Here is an 18287-nt window from a genome sequence, read left to right as displayed (position 1 = left end):
ATCATGGCAGAAGGTAAAAGGCACGTCTTTTTTTTTTTTTTTTTTTTTTTTTGAGACAGAGTTTCGCTCTTGTTACCCAGGCTGGAGTGCAATGTTGCAATCTCGGCTCACCACAACCTCTGCCTCCTGGGTTCAGGCAATTCTCCTGCCTCAGCCTCCTGAGTAGCTGGGATTACAGGCATGCGCCACCATGCCCAGCTACTTTTTTGTATTTTTAGTAGAGACGGGGTTTCACCATGTTGACCAGGATGGTCTTGATCTCTTGACCTCGTGATCCACCCACCTCGGCCTCCCAGAGTGCTGGGATTACAGGCTTGAGCCACCGCGCCCAGCCAAGGCATGTCTTATATAGTGGCAGGCAAGAGAGAATATGGGAACTAAGTGAAAAGGGAAACCCTTTACAAAACAGTTAGATCTTGTGAGACTTATTCACTACCATGGGAACAGTATGGGAGAAACTGCCCCATGATTCATTATCTCCCACTGGGCCCCTCCCACAACATGTGGGAATTATGGGAGCTATAATTCAAGATGAGATTTGGGTGAGGACACAGCCAAACCATACTATGCCTGTAATCACAGCACTCTGGGAGGCTGAGGCGGGCAGATTGCTTGAGTCTAGGAGTTTGAGACCAGCCTGGGCAACATGACAAAATCCTGTCTCTACTAAAAATATGAACAATTTGCTGGGTGTGGTGGTGTGTGTTTGCAGTCCCAACCTACTCAGGAGGCTGAGGTGGGAGAATCATGTGAGCCCAGGAGGTCAAGCTGCAGTGAGCTGAGATCATGCCACTGCATTCTAGCCTGGGCAAACAGAGTGGACCTTGTCTCAAAAAAGTAATAAAAATAATTGAAAAGGATTTGACCATAGATGAGCTGTGAGAAGTAGAGGGTAGCTCACAGAGGGTCTTGAATGCCAGGGTAAAGTGCTTATCAAGGGGAAGCCATGCAGGGGTTTTAAGTAGAGAGCAGGGAGGTATATTATCAGGTTTTGGTATTAGAAAGGTGGTCTGTTGGAGAGGATAGCGTAGATTGGGAGGGAAGAGGAGTGAGACCTATTAGAAAGGCCATTCTATTCATCTGGGCAGAAGAGATGCTGAAGGTTGTATGGAGACACCCAGGTGGAATCTTATGCAGAGAAGGACCAGATGTGAGGAATATTTGGAAGGTGGCATCAATAGGATTTGGAGACAGATAGAATTGAGGATGAGGAAGAAGGCAGACTTGGTGCTTTCAGGAGTCTGCTGGGTTACCATTTGCCAGAATGGGAAACCCAAGAGGAGGAGCGGGTTTAGTGGAGAAGAAGGAAAGTTAACTCCTTGGAGACGGCAAGTGTTTGTTGCTCTAATATTGACTGCCTCAGGGAGACCCTTTTCCCATCATTAAAACAGGAAGGCTGAGTTAGGTGACTGCTCTGGTCTTCCTGCTTTAATGTTCTAGGCCCTGAAGTTTCATAGCCCATTTGATTGATGCTGAAAGTCCTCAGGACTGTGTAGTTTTCTAATGTAAAGGAGGATTTCTTTGTCCACATAGTGGAATCAGTTTAAAAACTGCTGGTTTAGGGCCTGGCACATGCAGAATAAGACTCTAAAAACCCCTCAGTAGTCGTTTGCTGGAGCGCCCTGGCACTGTCTTCTGTTGCCTACAGGATCTCGGTTCCTTCTCCTCTCAGTCCCATTTCTTCATCTCTTAAATGTGAAAGTGATTCTAGCCTTAGAGCAAGTGAGCACTCAGTGAATATGTGACGATGAGATACAATGAATACAGTGTCTCCTGCTTCTGGAGCAAAGCATCACATTTCATCTCATGTGATGATGAAATGCTTTATTGGCTGCAAATCTGATTTTTAAAGAATGTGGCATTATAATTTTAGTAGCTCCTTTGTTGTAATACAATGCATCGATAGTAAAAATTCAAATAATATAGGCTTGTTTAAAGTAAAAAGTGGGAAAAAGTCCCTACTCTTCAGAAATTGCTTTAGTTTAGTGTGTATCCTTTCAACCTTTTCCTGTGTATAAACAAATAGAGCTGCTTTTCTTTAAAAACATTGGATTATACTATCCATTCTTTAGTCTTTATTTTCTCCCATTGAATGTGTCTAGGACATCATGCCATGTCAGTGCTGCATCACAGTATTTCATTGTATGAATGCATTATGACTTTAAAAATCATCACCCTGTTGATGGACATTTAGACATTCTCTTATTTTTTGGTTCAGCAAACAATGCGGAATGTCCTCACATGCCTTTATACACCTGTGCCAGCTCTCCTTTGGGTAGATATCTCAAAGTGGAATTGATATACTAAAGAATATAGTACATTGTCATTTTTGACAGGTGAAAGCCAAACACAGGGCTTTATTAGAGGTAGTGTACTCAATCCTGGGGGCAAAAAAATGTCCTAACAGTGCCTCAGAAGTGAGGCTCAGAGGTATGTACATGCGAGGGCTTTGCTTTGTGATTCCTGGCAACAACAGGAAGAAGTGTGAGTTTTGGTGTAACAACTGAAAGCCTGACACTTTGCAGGATATTTCTCACATTAATTAGGATTAAGTTTATTTCATTAAAGAAATAGGGAGATCCACATTACCCTGCTCTTCATTTGCAAAACAGGTACTCAAATATGATCAGCAGGTGGCACCACGTGGAAGCAAGTGGGATTCTTAGAGAAAATTTTTGTAAAGAGTCGAGGCGGATACAGGCTTTCTTTCCAATTTTAGCAGATGGCCAATAAAAAAATTCCTTAGAGTTTATTTTGCATATGGTCTTCCATCTGGGTATTTGAGAAAAGTACAGTTTTGTTATCAAAACAGTATTTATTATGGTGAAAGAGTTTGTATTTCTCAGCAGAAGAATTTTTCTCTGAATATAGCCAAAAACCTGTTCAATAATGTTTTGCAGTTTCTTGGAGGGAAGCAGCAAGCACGAAATTCTTCCATTTTCCTCTCCAGTTACCACCCCAAGTTAGCATTTATTGATTCAGCTTCTCAAGACTGAATGAAGTGCATTATTCGCAAAAACCCCCAGAGAACAATGTTCTCCCCTGGGTTTAGGAACCAGGAAAATGTGGCGTTATAAGTGGGTCAGAGTCAAGGCAGAAAGAAAACTTGCAGTGTGAAGTGTATATCCTTTGTCCTGACTCCACGCTTATCGAATAACCTTCCGGTAAATGGATTACTTGCATCATTTTCCTTCCTGTAGACAATGTACTGATTTGACTGACTGAGTAACCCAATGAATGGCTTATCAAAAAGATGCAGTTAAACTCCTGCACGTGCCTTATAGAGAGCCCTTAACCACCGTGGCAGCTACACTTCTCCCCATTTCTGAACTCTTGCTCCTGGGTCCTTCCATATTCAGCCTTTGAGTAGATACTCAATGGCATCAAGACCTTTCTGACCTCTGACTGCCTTTCTTATTGCCTGGAGCACCCACCTTCATTCTTTGTACCCCCTCCACTTCCAAGCTGCCGCTTTTCACCTGACAGTTTTGTCAATTTTCAGACCCCGGGTCAGCTTTTATTTTCTCTATAAGCCTACTCTGCCCCCTACATCTGGAGCAAGTTCTCAGCAGCTCCTTGCTGTTTTTCTTTTCATGGTACTTATGCTAATCACACTGTCTAGTGACTGCCTGTTTAATTACCGTCCTCTCCTACTGTAAGTTCCAAAGGGGAGTGACCAGATGGATCTCATTCATCATTATCTCCCCCATGCCTATCACAGTGCCTGGCACACAGTAGGGACTCAAGCATATTTGCCAAATTGAGTTGCAAATTAATGTGCATATGCTGTGGTTTACTTTTTATTGTCTCTTGTGAGTTTAGTCATTAAAGTCAGCCTCTTTGAGGCCAGGGTATCTGCAGGACCCAGCCTGTCACTTCACAAGAGGGTGGGCCAGACTGGGACCATGAGAAACTTACCAAAGTGATGCCATCCAGTGGGAGTGCCAGGTGGTCACCAGCCAGCCTTTCCCTGGTGATGATCCGACCTTCAGCCACACACCTCGCCCTTACACATCCGCAGCAGGGCTGGGAACTGACATGGAGAACACAATGTCTTCTGCCTCTGAAGCATGGCATCCCCAGAGGCCGATGCAGTGGCCCTGGGTTCTGGCACATAACTAGTAAAAGACTAAAGACAGAAGTGAGGGGACTCCAGCTGTCAGAAGAAGGCAGATGATTCAAAGCAGCTTGCAAGGCCTCCTTAGGAGCCATGATTTCACCTCCCCATCTGCTTCCAGTGTTATTTCCTTTGTTGCCAAAATTAGAACTTCACCTCCTGCTCGGATGTATATCATGCTGTTCTTGTGCTCCTTGTTTAACAGTTCAATGTGTTTACTGGGAAAATAATATCATCCAGAATCTTTTCCTTTCTGGAAAACATACTTAGGTCCTGTTCATCAGGAGGTCCTTTTAAACAGCCCAAGTGACGACTGGCATCTGTGTTGTGCTTGCAGTTTACCAAGTGATTTATATATATATATGACCTCTTTTATCTTCACGCAGTTTGGGAAGGTATCATGATCTCCAATTTAAAAATGAGGAAATAAAGGTTCAGAATCACAGGTACTTGCTCCTGGTTATACAACTGCTGGTGTACTCAGATATTCTTTTTTTTTTTTTTTGAGACGGAGTCTCACTCTTGTTACCCAGGCTGGAATGCAATGGCGGCATCTTGGCTCACCGCAACCTCCGCCTCCTGGGTTCAGGCAATTCTCCTACTACCTCAGCCTCCTGAGTAGCTGGGATTACAGGCACGCGCCACCATGCCCAGATAATTTTTTTATATTTTTTTAGTAGAGACAGGGTTTCACCATGTTGACCAGGATGGTCTCGATCTCTTGACCTTGTGATCTACCCGCCTTGGCCTCCCAAAGTGCTGGGATTACAGTCGTGAGCCACCGTGCCCAGCCCCTACTCAGATATTCTTATGTGGTTTAGTGCAGTCTGTTCCTGAGGCCCACTAAGTGCCAAGTGCTAAGGATACAAAACAAGTTAGAAATCTCTTGCCCTCAGGATTTCTGGTATAGAAGGGTGATCATCTGCTCATTCAGTTGGACATTTATAGGCTTTATATTCCATCATCTTTCCACTATATCATGTTTTCATTCATCATCTTATAGATGAGGAAGCTGAGATTCAGAGAGTTGAGTGACTTGCCCACAGTCCCATGGCCTATAGGTTCATGGAGCCGGGACTAGGACCCACATCTTCTGACTCTGTCACAATTTCCTTTAGTGTGAACAAATATTTACTAAGTGCCTTTTATATTTCCAGCACTGGCAGAGTGGGGAGTCAGACAAAACATGTAGTCTCAGCTTCCAATGAAGGGTCCTGCTTAGCAGAGGAGGTGGATTGTCCATGCTGGGATGGAATTAAACACAGGCACTATGGAAACCAGCATAACATGGAATGGGAAATGCGGGAAGGTGGAGAAGTCAGGGAAAGTTCCTATGCAGTCATTTCAAGTGAAATGAAACACTGAACTGGAGTCAGGAGACCCTAGGTTCAAGTCTTTTTATTTTATTTAATTTTTATTTTTTTGAGACAGTTTCACTATGTCTCCCAGGATGGAGTGTGGTGGTGCGATCTCAGCTCACTGCAACCTCTGCCTCCTGGGTTCAAGCTATTCTGCTACCTCAGCCTCCTGAGTAGCTGGGATTATAGGCCTGAGCCACCATGCCTGGCTAATTTTTGTATTTTTAGTAGAGACAGGGTTTCACCATGTTTGCCAGGCTGGTCTCAAACTCCTGGCCTCAAGTGATCTACCCGCCTCTGCCTCCCAAATTACTGGGACTTATATAGGCATGAGCCACTGTGCCCGGCCTTTGGTTCAAGTCATGACTTCACCTCTTTACTGATTATGAAACCCTGGCCATGTCGTCTAGCCTTCCCTCACCCACCAAGGCTTCTTCAATGCCTCTTCTGCAAAAGAAGATTATAGTTATTCGCTAAGATCACTTTCTTCTAATCTTTTGTGATTCCATGGGTTTGGCTTTCCTGGACTTTCATTAAACTCTTCATTGGAGTTAAAATTCTGCACAGATTTCTGCTACTGCTGGGGTCAGTGTAGCCTGGGGCTCAGCATAGCAGCCAATAATGAAGGCTGCAGTACAGCTGCCTCTGTGGGGATAGCTGTGGCCACCCCCAGGCAATTGCAGTTCCTTTACCTGTGCTCCACCTGCTCCCAGGCGAGGAACTAAAGCTACATCTGCATATTCCTTGCCAAGTATCCCTGTGGTGTGATTGGCTGAGACTAGCAGATATTGGCTAAGCCAAGGCATCCTTCCTATTGGCTCCTTATGAAGGCCATTCAGAAAGATTCATATCTATCAAGGTTCTCATACTTCTTGGCTGTTGCCCTTGCCCTCATTTCTTCTGCTGGGAGACCCTTCCTGCTCTTCTCCACTGCACAAGCCTTTGCTATGTATCCTTGTTCAGAGTGGATGTCTCCAAATCTGTGAAGGCCTTTTCTGACACCTCCTTGCCTACTCCACCTCTTACACTCCTGCTGCCTTGATCGTGGTACAGTTGACCGCTCTGTCCTCTGATCCCAATCCTGTACTCTCTCAATTATAGAACCCTAAAATACTGTATTTGCAGTGTTCCAGGTTGAGAGACAGTGAGGCAAGAATTTGGGGTCAGAATAGACCTAGGTTGAAATCCTTTCTTCATGACTTCCTAAGTGTGTCCCTTGGGTAAGTTATACTCTGAGCCTCAGTTTCCTCATCTGCAGCATCCTAGGTTTGCTATGAGAATCACACTGTATCCCCTCACTAAGTGGACATTTACTTATCTGCGCTCCCCATTAAACTGGGGGTCCCTTGAGGAACTGGAATCTGGTCAGATTTATTTCTGCTCCCTAGTGCCCCACACAAAGGGTAACTTCAGGTGTATGTGTGAAACGAATGAATATTAAAAAAGGATTTGCAGTTTCAAATTGGAAACTAAGCTGGAGCTAAGAATGCTTTTGGGCATTTCTGGCTTTTTGAAAATGTGGAACTGAATGGATTTTAATTTTTAATAAAAATCTGATCTTCAGATGAATTATCTCATTATATGTTGATAGATCATTTAAGAGAAGAAAAGAGCTAGGACTTCTTTTTGACTGAATTGAACTGTATCTCAGTTTGGTGCTTAACTTGGGGTGTGTGTGTATTTTCCCCCCGACCAGAGACAATCCTGTGCAGTAACACTTCTAATGCTAGGCGCTTATTGTTTAATTTTCTAAACTTCATTTTGCCCCCAAATACATTTAATGTCTTAAATCACAACTATTACAATCTTGCTCCTTTGCTGTACTGATTTATTATGTGGAATTTTGAGATGAATGTGATCATTAGAGGGCTACTGCTTTAATGTGCTCCCCCCCACAATGGTAAGCTTTTAAAAAGAAAAAGTAAGAGAAGTAAACATTTTTCCGGGAGAGACTATTTTAAAGGTCAAGAAAACCTTGCTTCCCCAAAGGAAGTAAAAGGTCATCTTTCACCCTTCAATTTTTGTCCTTTCATTTCATTTTTCAAAAGTTCTTAGTGATGTCTCCTGAGTCACTTGACTAGAGATGTCTAATTTTCTACAAGAAAATAGTAGAGCCAATCTTGACTTCAATGCCTATTTCAAAAGGAAATTATAAAAATTGCTCTGCCTCTACCCTCTTTCCTCATCTCCAAAGAAATAAAGAAATCTCTCCTATTCTGTTTCTTGTTCAACTTCTTTTCTGTGTAATTGCATCTCGGAGGGGTTCTAATGAAAGGCAACGCAAAGTAGAGATTTGAATTTAGAAAGGTGTGTAATCAAGTGTTCTGGCCTTGCTGATGGAAGGATTCCCCTCACCCAAACATATACCCTCTTCTCCCACCTTCCTTCTGAAATTAACCCTGTATATTTGCTAGAAGGATTAGAAGAATAAGATAAAAGGATGCGTTTGGTTAGAAAATATCCATAACAGTTATTCTCTGTGTGTTTAGACCTAAGAATCCCTTCCACTTTCTTTTAGCCTTTTATTTTGACATAATTTTTAGATTTACTGGTAAATTTTAAGAATAATACAAATAATTTCTACATACCCTCCATGCAACCCCAGATGTTAACATTTACATCTGCTGTCTCTCTCCTTTTTGAGAGTATGTTGCATACATGATGTTCCTATATGTAACCCTTAACACTTCTATATGTTTTTCTGAAATATAAGGGCACTTTCTTTTATAACCAGTGTCATTATCAAAATCATGAAATCAACAGCCATCTAGTATTATCATTTTCAGAATTTATTCAGATTTTGAAATTATAATTTTTTATATATTTACTTGGGTTATTTAAAACACACACTAGTTATGGGGTATACGTCACGTGCTCTGGTATAATTGTGAACACATTATATACTTTTTAAATTTAATTGTTGCATTACACCTATAAGATAGATACTCTTATTACCTCCATTTTGTAAATAAGGAGAAGAAAAGGCTATATATTAGTCTGTTTTTATGCTACTGATAAAGACATGCCCGAGACTTATTAAGAAAAAGAGTTTTAATGGACTCAGTTTCATGAGGCTGAGGAGGCCTCACGATCATAGTAGAAGGCAAAAGCTACGTCTATGTGGCGACAGGCAAGAGAGAATGAGAGCCAAGAGAAACGGGAAACCCCTTATAAAACCATCAGATCTCATGAGACTTATTCACTACCACTAGAACAGTGTGGGGAAAACCACCCCCATGATTCCGTTACCTCCCACCAGGTCCCTACCATGACATGTGAGAATTATGGGCTACAATTCAAGATGTGACTTGAATGGGGACACAGCCAAACCATATCAAAGGCTTGGAGAGTTCAAGTGCCATGCCCAAGCTTATGCATTCCTCTCTGGGTACTTAGCAGGTGCTAACAACCATTAAGTGGCAGATCTTGCTTTGAATCATGACCTGTCAGACACTGAAAGCCATATTTTTAACTATCATGTAAACTGATATTTCTGCAACTCTGATTTTGAGGAAATTTTGACAGATTTCAGTTCTAGAAAGAATTATCTTGGAAATAAGCAATTAAATGTAAACAGATTTATATGAAATATTCAAATGCCCATGGAAAGCTGTCCCTCGATTAGATACATTTATCAAGACAGTTAGCAATACTATATGTGAATGCTTGTTTCTGTAGCAGTATTACTAATGGTTAGATGTCCATCCACGTGCAGAGGTGGGCAAACTTCCTGTAAAAGCCAGAGAGTAACTCTTTTCAGCTTTGTGGATCATAGAGTCTCTGTCATAATTACTCAGACACAGACCATCCATATGTAAATGAGTATGGATGTGTTTCAAGAAAACTTTTTTTCACGAAACAGGCAGTGGTATACTGGAACCGTGCTCCAAAGTTTGCCAACCCCTGAGATAGAGGGCTAAAATCATCTCACTTCATTGAGGAGGCTCTAGAAAGGTTCTACAATTGCAGGAAGAAAAGATAGATGTATTTTCACTTTAAGCAATACCTGAATCTCATTTTTATAAACGGAGGGAGTCGACATGGTTTTCATTTTCACTTAATACAACTTTCATTTCGTGTCAGTTGTATTAAATGATGATTAAGAGGAAAGGGACTTGTGTTAAATGATAAAGGTAATTTATAAGGAAGAATGTCTGACCTGTCAGATTAACTAAACATTGGAAGGCACTCCAGAGGCAATATTAGTACATGAAATAATGTTAAGAAAAACATGGTAAAGCTCAATTCTAGTCTGTCTATACAGATTTAGTGACCAGCCAGGATACAGTTTCTCTTGGAGAAATACAAAGCTAAAGAGGAAAGAGAAAGAAAAGAAACAATATTAGAGAACTCAATGTATTTAGTTTATGGGAAATTATTTATTAAAATTCTTCCTATACAGTAGCCATCTCTAGAGATAGCAAAGAAGAAAATAGATCAGCCTTCATGGACTGGATTTAGATTTCTAACTATCTGAAATCATGGAATGGATTCATATAAGCTCTTGAAATTAGTACATCTCTATTAAGCCATAGTTTTATTAAGCAGACACTAAAATGACTGTGTATGTGTGTGGATACAAAGTCATATATATATTTTAAACTTTAAAGTCATCTATATGTACAATTTATTCTCTCTTCTCTGGATGGTATATAGTATTATATATATATGTGCATATGTATGTTCTGTGTGTATATCTACTCATATATAGTGTTTATATAGTAAATGTGGTGTTTATGTACACATTTTGGTATCTATAGTACAGGTAGTTTATATATACATATATATATAATATGTCTACATATATATATACTATAGAGAATAATATGCTCAGATAAATATTTATGCATCATTCATTTTATTAAATTTTCACATCAAAAGGTAATATAAAAAAGGTAATACCAAAAAATTGGTGAACAGTGAGTAGATATTAAAATATTTTTAAATTTTAATAAATTTATATTTTTATTGTTGACTTAATGAAATTATCATTTTGTTATGTTAAAATAAATATTTGACAAATAAAAATTATATGTATTTATCATGTATAACATGTTGTTTTGAAATATGCATACATTGTGGAATGGCTAAATTGAGCTAATTAACATACAGATTACCTCACATGTATATCATTTTTGTTTGTGGTGAGAACACATAATATCTACTGTCTTAGCAGCAATTTTCAAGAATACAAAACATTGTTATTAACTATACTCACCATGTCGTACAATAGCTCTCTTGAACTTACTCCTCGAATCTAACCGAAATGGTGTACCCTTCGACAAACATCTCCCCAATGCCCCCCAACACCTCTAGACCCTGGTAGTCATCATTCTCTTTTCTACTTTTTTTTTTTTTTTTGAGACGGAGTTTCACCCTGTCTCCAGGCTGGAATGCAGTGGCCCGATCTCAGCTCACTGCAACCTCTGCCTCCTGGGTTCAAATGATTCTTCTGCCTCTATGTGTTCAACTTGTTTAGATTCCATAGATAAGTAAGATTGTGCAGTATTTGTCTTTCTTTGCCTGGCTTATTTCACTTAGTGTTCTTCAGGTTCATCCATGTTGTTGCAAATGACAGGATTTCCTTCTCTCTTAAGGCTGAACTGTATTCCATTGTGTATATATGTCACAGTTTCTTTATTCATTCATCTGTGATGGACACAGGTGGCTATCGTGAATCATGCTGCAGTAAGCATGGGAGCACGGATCTCTCTTCAACATACTGGTTACATTTCCTTTGGATAAAAACCCAGTAGGATTTCTGAATCATACCGGGTAGTTCTATTTTTAATTTTTTTGTTTTCCATAATGGCTTTACTAATTTATGTTCCCACCAACAGTGTGCAAAGGTTCCCTTTCCTCCACATCATCTCCAACATGGTGTCTTTTTGATAATAGCTGATGTGTTTTTTTAATAGTTGTTCTAACAGATGTGAAGTGATAGCTCATCGGGTTATTAATTTGCAATTCTCTGATGATTAGTAGTTCTGAGCATTTTTCCTTTTTTTAAATATATATTTTATTGCACTTTAGGTTCTGGGGTACATGAGACGAACATGCAGGATTCTTGCATAGGTACATACACGAGAATGTGGTTTGCTGCCTCTATCCCCATCACCTATATCTGGCATTTCTCCCTATGTTCTCCCTCCCAAACTCTATACCCCCCACTGTCCCTCCCCTAGTTCCCTCCAACAGACCTCAGTGTGTGACGTTCCCCTCCCTGTGTTCATGTGTTCTCATTGTTCTACACCCGCCTATGAGTGAGAACATGCGGTGTTTGGCTTTCTGTTCTTGTGTCAGTTTGCTGAGAATGATGGTTTCCAGGTTCATCCATGACCCTACAAAGGACACGAACTCATTGTTTTTTATGGCTGCATAGTATTCCATGGTGTATATGTGCCACATTTTCCCTGTCCAGTCTATCATTGATGGGCATTTGGGTTGGTTCCAGGTCTTTGCTATTGTAAACAGTGCTGCTATGAACATATGTGTGCTTATGTCTTTATAATAGAACAATTTATAATCCTTTGGATATATACCCAGTAATGGGATTGCTGGGTCAAATGGAATTTTTATGTCTAGGTCCTTGAGGAATCACCACACTGTCTTCCACAATGGTTGAACTAATTTACACTCCCACCAACAGTGTAAAAATGTTCCTATTTCTCCACATCCTCTCTAGCATCTGTTGTCTCCAGATTTTTTAATGATTGCTGTTTAAACTGACATGAGTTGGTATCTCAATGTAGTTTGATTTGCATTTCTCTAGTGACCAGCGATGAGCATTTTTTCCTATGTTTGTTGGCCTCATATATGTCTTCTTTTGAAAAGTGTCTGTTCATATCCTTTGCCCACTTTTGAATGGGTCTGTTTGTTTTTTTTCTTGTAAATCTGTTTTAGTACTTTATAGATTTTTGGATATAAGTCCTTTGTCAGATGGGTAGATTGCAAAAATTTTTTTCCCATTCTGTTGGTTACTGGTTCATTCTAATGATTGTTTCTTCTGCTGTACAGAAGCTCTGGAGTTTAGTTAGATCCCATTTGTCTATTTTGGTTTTTGTTGCCAATGCTTTTGGTGTTTTAGTCATGAAGTCCTTGCCTATGCCTATGTCTTGAATGGTTCTGCCTAGGTTTTCTTCTAGGTTTTTTATGGTGTTAGGTCTTATGTTTAAATCTTTAATCCATCTGGAGTTAATTTTAGTGTAAGGTGTCAGGAAGGGGTCCAGTTTCTGCTTTCTGCACATGGCTAGCCAGTTTTCCCAACACCATTTATTAAACAGGGAATCCTTTCCCCATTGCTTTTTTTTGTCAGGTTTGTCAAAGATCAGATGGTTGTAGATGTGTGGCGTTGCCTCTGAGGCCTCTGTTCTATTCCATTGGTCTGTATCTCTGTTTTGGTACTGGTATCATGCTATTTGGATTACTGTAGCCTTATAGCATAGTTTGAAGTCAGGTAGTGTGATGCCTCCAGTTTTGTTCTTTTTGCTTAGAACTGACTTGGCTATGTGAGCTCTCTTTTGGTTCCATGTGAAGTTTAAGGTGGTTGTTTCCAGTTCTATGAAGAGGGTCATAGGTAGCTTGATGGGGATAGCATTGAATCTATAAATTACTTTGGGCAGTATGGCCATTTTCATAATACTGATTCTTCCTAATCATGAGCATGGAATGTTTTTCCATCTGTTTGTGTCCTCTCTTATTTCTTTGAGCAGTGGTTTATAGTTCTCCTTGAAGAGGTCCTTTACATCCTTTGTTAGTTGTATTCCTAGATATTTTACTCTCTTTGTAGCAATTGTGAATGGCAGTTCATTCTTGATTTGGCTCTCTTTAAGTCTGTTATTGGTGTATAGGAATGCTTGTGATATTTGCCCATTGATTTTGCTGAAGTTGCTTATCAGTTTAAGGAGATTTTGGGCTGAGATGATGGGGTCTTCCAGATATACAATCATGTCATCTGCAAGTAGTGACAATTTGACTTCCTCCTTTCCTAATTGAATATCCTTTAGTTCTTTCTCTTGCCTGATTGCCCTGGCTAGAACTTCCAATACTATATTGAATAGGAGTGGTGACAGAGGGCATCCTTGTCTAGTGCCTGATTTCAAAGGGCATGCTTCCAATTTTTGCCTGTTCAGTATGATATTGGCTGTGGGTTTGTCGTAAATAGCTTTTATTATTTTGATATATGTTCTGTTGATACCTAGTTTATTGAGAGTTTTTAGCATAAAGGGCTGTTGAATTTTGTTGAAGGCCTTCTCTGTATCTATTGAAATAATCATGTGGTTTTTGCCTTTGGTTCTGTTTATTTGGTGAATTATGTTTATAGACTTGCGTATGTTGAACCAGCCTTGCATCCCTGGGATGAAGCCTACTTGATGGTGATGGATAAGCTTTTTGATTTGCTGTTGCATTCTGTTTGCCAGTATTTTATTAAAGATTTTTGCATCTATGTTTGTCGTGGATATCGGCCTGAAGTTTTCTTTTCTTGTTGTGACTCTGCCGGGTTTTGGTATCAGGATGATGTTGGTCTCATAAAATGATTTGGGAAGGATTCCCTCTTTTTGGATTGTTTGGAATTGTTTCAGAAGGAGTGGTACCAGCTCCTCTTTGTATGTCTGGTAGAATTCAGCTGTGAACCCATCTGGACCTGGGGCTTTTTTTGGTTGGTAGGCTAGTAATTGCTGCCTCAACTTCTGCCCTTGTTATTGGTCTATTCAGGGTTTTGACTTCTTCCTGGTTTAGGCTTGGGAGGGTGCAAGTGTCTAGGAATGTATCCATTTCTTCCAGGTTTACTAGTTTATGTGCATAGAGTTGTTTGTAATATTCTCTGATGGTGGTTTGTATTTCTGTAGAATCTGTGGTGATTTCCCTTTTATTGTTTTTTATTGCATCTATTTGATTCTTCTCTCTCTTCTTTTTTATTAATCTGGCTAGTGATCAGTCTATTTTGCTGATCTTTTCAAAAAACCAGCTCCTGGATTTATTGATTTTTTGAAGGGTTTTTTGTGTCTCTGTCTCCTTCAGTTCTGCTCTGATCTTAGTTATTCCTTGTCTTCTGATAGCTTTTGAGTTTTTTTGATCTTGCTCCTCTAGCTCTTTCCATTTTGATGGTAGGGTGTCGATTTTAGATCTCTCCTTCTCATGTGGGCAATTATTGCTATAAATTTTCCTCTAGACACTGCTTTAAATGTGTCCAAGAGATTCTGGTAATGTTGTATCTTCGTTCTCATTGGTTTCAAAGAACATCTTTACTTCTGCCTTCATTTCATTGTTTATCCAGTCAACATTGAAGAGCCAGTTGTTCAGTTTCCATGAAGTTGTGCGCGGTTCTGAGTTAGTTTCTTAATCCTGAGTTCTAATTTGATTGCACTGTGGTCTGAGAGACTGTTTGTTATGATTTCCATTCTTTTGCATTTGCTGAAGAATGCTTTACTTCCAATTATGTGGTCAATTTTCAAGTAGTTATGATGTGGTGCTGAGAAGAATGTATATTCTGTAGTTTTGGGGTGGAGAGTTATGTAAATGTCTATTAGGTTTGCTTGGTCCAGATCTGAGTTCAAGTCCTAGATATCCTTGTTAATTTTCTGTCTCGTTGATCTGTCTAATATTGACAGTGGAGTGTTAAAGTCTCCCACTATTATTGTGTGGGAGTCTAAGTTTCTTTGTAGGTTGTTAAGAACTTGCTTTATATATCTGGGTGCTCCTGTATTGGGTGCATATGTATTTAGGATCGTTAGTTCTTCTTGATGCACTGATCCTTTTACCATTATGTAATGCTCTGCTTTGTCTCTTTTGATCTTTGTTGGTTTAAAGTCTATTTTATCAGAGACTAGGATTGCAACTCCTGCTTTTTTTTGCTCTCCATTTTCTTGGTAAATCTTCCTCCATCCTGGCCTGTGTATATCCTTGCATGTGAGATGGGTTTCCTGGATTCAGTGCACCGATGGGTTTTTGACTTTTTATCCAATTTGCCAGTCTGTATCTTTTCATTGGGGCATTTAGCCCATTTACATTTAAGGTTAATATTGTTATATGTGAATTTATTTATTTATTTATTTATTTTCTTTTTTTATTGCATTTTAGGTTTTGGGGTACATGTGCAGAACGTGCAAAATAGTTGCATAGGTACACACATGGCAGTGTGTTTTGCTGCCTTCCTTCCCCTCACCCACATTTGGCATTTCTCCCCAGGCTATCCCTCCCCAGCTCTGCCCCCCCACTGTCCCTCCCCATTCCCCCCAATAGACTCTGATGTGTTGTACTCCCTTCCCTGTGTCCATGTGTTCTCATTTTTCCTCACCCGCCTATGAGTGAGAATATGTGGTATTTCATTTTCTGTTCTTGTGTCAGTTTGCTGAGAATGACGTTCTCAGTTTCATCCATGTCCTTACAAAGGACACAAACTCATCGTTTTTGATTGCTGCATAGTATTCCATGGTGTATATGTGCCACATTTTCCCAGTCCGGTCTATCATCGATGGGCATTTGGGTTGGTTCCAGGTCTTTGCTATTGTAAACAGTGCTGCAATGAACATTTGTGTGCATGTGTCCTTATAGTAGAACGATTTATAGTCCTTTGGATATATACCCAGTAATGGGATTGCTGGGTCAAATGGAATTTCTATTTCTAAGGCCTTGAGGAATTGCCACACTGTCTTCCACAATGGTTGAACTAATTTACACTCCCACCAACAGTGTAAAAGTGTTCCTATTTCTCCACATCCTCTCTAGCATCTGTGGTCTCCAGATTTTTTAATGATTGCCATTCTCACTGGCGTGAGATGGTATCTCAGTGTGGTTTTGATTTGCATCTCTCTAATGACCAGTGATGATGAGCATTTTTTCATATGTTTGTTGGCCTCGTGTATGTCTTCTTTTGTAAAGTGTCTGTTCATATCCTTTGCCCATTTTTGAATGGGCTTGTTCATTTTTTTCCTGTAAATCTGTTTGAGTTCTTTGTAAATTCTGGATATCAGCCCTTTGTCAGATGGGTAAACTGAAAAAATTTTTTTCCATTCTGTTGGTTGCCGATTCACTCTAGTGACTGTTTCTTTTGACGTGCAGAAGCTGTGGAGTTTGATTAGGTCCCATTTGTTTATTTTGGCTTTTGTTGCCAATGCTTTTGGTGTTTTGTCATGAAGTCCTTGCCTACTCCTATGTTCTGAATGGTTTTGCCTAGATTTCCTTCTAGGGTTTTTATGGTGCCAGGTCTTATGTTTAAGTCTTTAATCCATCTGGAGTTAATCTTAGTGTAAGGTGTCAGGAAGGGGTCCAGTTTCTGCTTTCTGCACATGGCTAGCCAGTTTTCCCAACACCATTTATTAAACAGAGAATCCTTTCCCCATTGCTTGTTTTTGTCAGGTTTATCAAAGATTGTATGGTTGTAGATATGTTGTGTTGCCTCCGATGCCTCTGTTCTGTTCCATTGGTCTATATCTCTGTTTTGGTACCAGTACCATGCTGTTTTGATTACTGTCGCCTTGTAGTATAGTTTGAAGTCCGGTAGTGTGATGCCTCCTGCTGTGTTCTTTTTGCTTAGAATTGACTTGGCTATGCGGTCTCTCTTTTGGTTTCATATGAAGTTCATGGTGGATTTTTTCCAGTTCCGTGAAGAAAGTCAATGGTAGCTTGATGGGGATAGCGTTGAGTCTATAAATTACTTTGGGCGGTATAGCCATTTTCACGATATTGATTCTTCCTAACCATGAACATGGAATGTTTCTCCATCTGTTTGTGTCCTCTCTTATTTCATTGAGCAGTGGTTTGTAGTTTTCCTTGAAGAGGTCCCTTACGTTCTTTGTAAGTTGTATGTTATATGTGAAGTTGATCCTGCCATTTTGATGCTAGCCAGTTGCTTTGCCCATTAGTTCACGTGGTTTCTTCATTGTGTTGCTGCTCTTTACCATTTGGTACGTTTTGGAATGGCTGGTACTGGTTGTTCCTTTCTATGTTTAGTGCTTCTTTCAGGACCTCTTGTATGGCAGGCCTGGTGGTGATGAAATCTCTCAGCAATTGCTTGTTTGTAAAGGATTTTATTTCTCCTTCACTTATGAAGCTTAGTTTGGCTGGATATGAAATTCTAGGTTGAAAGTTCTTTTCTTTAATGATGTTAAACATTGGCCCCCACTCTTCTGGCTTGTAGGTTTCTGCTGAGAGATCCACTGTGAGTCTGATGGGCTTTCCTTTGTGGGTAACCCAACCTTTCTCTCTGGCTGCCCTTAGCATTTTTTTCTTATTTCAACCCTGGTGAATCTGACGATTATGTGCCTTGAGATTGCTCTTCTTGAGGAATATCTTTGTGGTGTTCTCTGTATTTCCTAGACTTGAATATTGGCCTGTCTTGCTAGGTTGGGGAAGTTCTCCTGGATAATATCCTGAAGAGTGTTTTCCAGCTTGGATTCATTCTCTCCATCACATTCAGATACACCTATCAAATGTATATTTGGTCTTTTCACATAATCCCACATTTCTTGGAGGCCTTGTTCATTTCTTTTTACTCTTTTCTCTTTAATCTTGCCCTCTCATTTTCTTTCATTGAGTTGTTCTTCAGTCTCTCATATACTTTCTTCTGCTTGGTCAATTCGGCTACTGAAACTTGTATATGATCTGTGAAGTATATGATTGTGTTGTGTTTTTCAGCTCCATCAGTTCATTTATATTCCTCTCTAAGCTGTTTATTCTTGTTAGCATTTTGTCAAACCTTTTTTCAAGGTTCTTAGTTTCTTTGCATTGGGGTAGAACATGTTCTTTTAGCTCAGAGAAATTTGTTATTACCCAGCTTCTGAAGCCTGTTTCTGTCAATTCATCAGATTCAT

General features: G+C 39.9%; 1 protein-coding gene and 1 long non-coding RNA gene across 6 annotated transcripts in view; one reads left to right on the top strand and one right to left on the bottom strand.

Annotated features, from left to right (window-relative positions):
• Positions 1–18287, top strand: part of TTLL11 (tubulin tyrosine ligase like 11) — a 273689-nt gene that overhangs the window by 74318 nt on the left and 181084 nt on the right. The gene's annotated exons all lie outside the window — the stretch shown is intronic.
• The window catches only part of LOC128928236 (uncharacterized), a 31594-nt gene that overhangs the window by 9183 nt on the left and 4124 nt on the right, over positions 1–18287 (bottom strand). Inside the window, exon 2 of the long non-coding RNA XR_008473064.2 lies at positions 3919–4118. This is a non-coding gene — a long non-coding RNA (uncharacterized LOC128928236). The remainder of the gene's footprint in view (positions 1–3918; positions 4119–18287) is intronic.

The sequence above is a fragment of the Callithrix jacchus genome, chromosome 1, assembly GCF_049354715.1.
Source record: "Callithrix jacchus isolate 240 chromosome 1, calJac240_pri, whole genome shotgun sequence".
NCBI lineage: Eukaryota > Metazoa > Chordata > Mammalia > Primates > Cebidae > Callithrix > Callithrix jacchus.
Note: the sequence above shows the minus strand (reverse complement) of the source record. Positions and strands in the feature narration are given on the sequence as shown.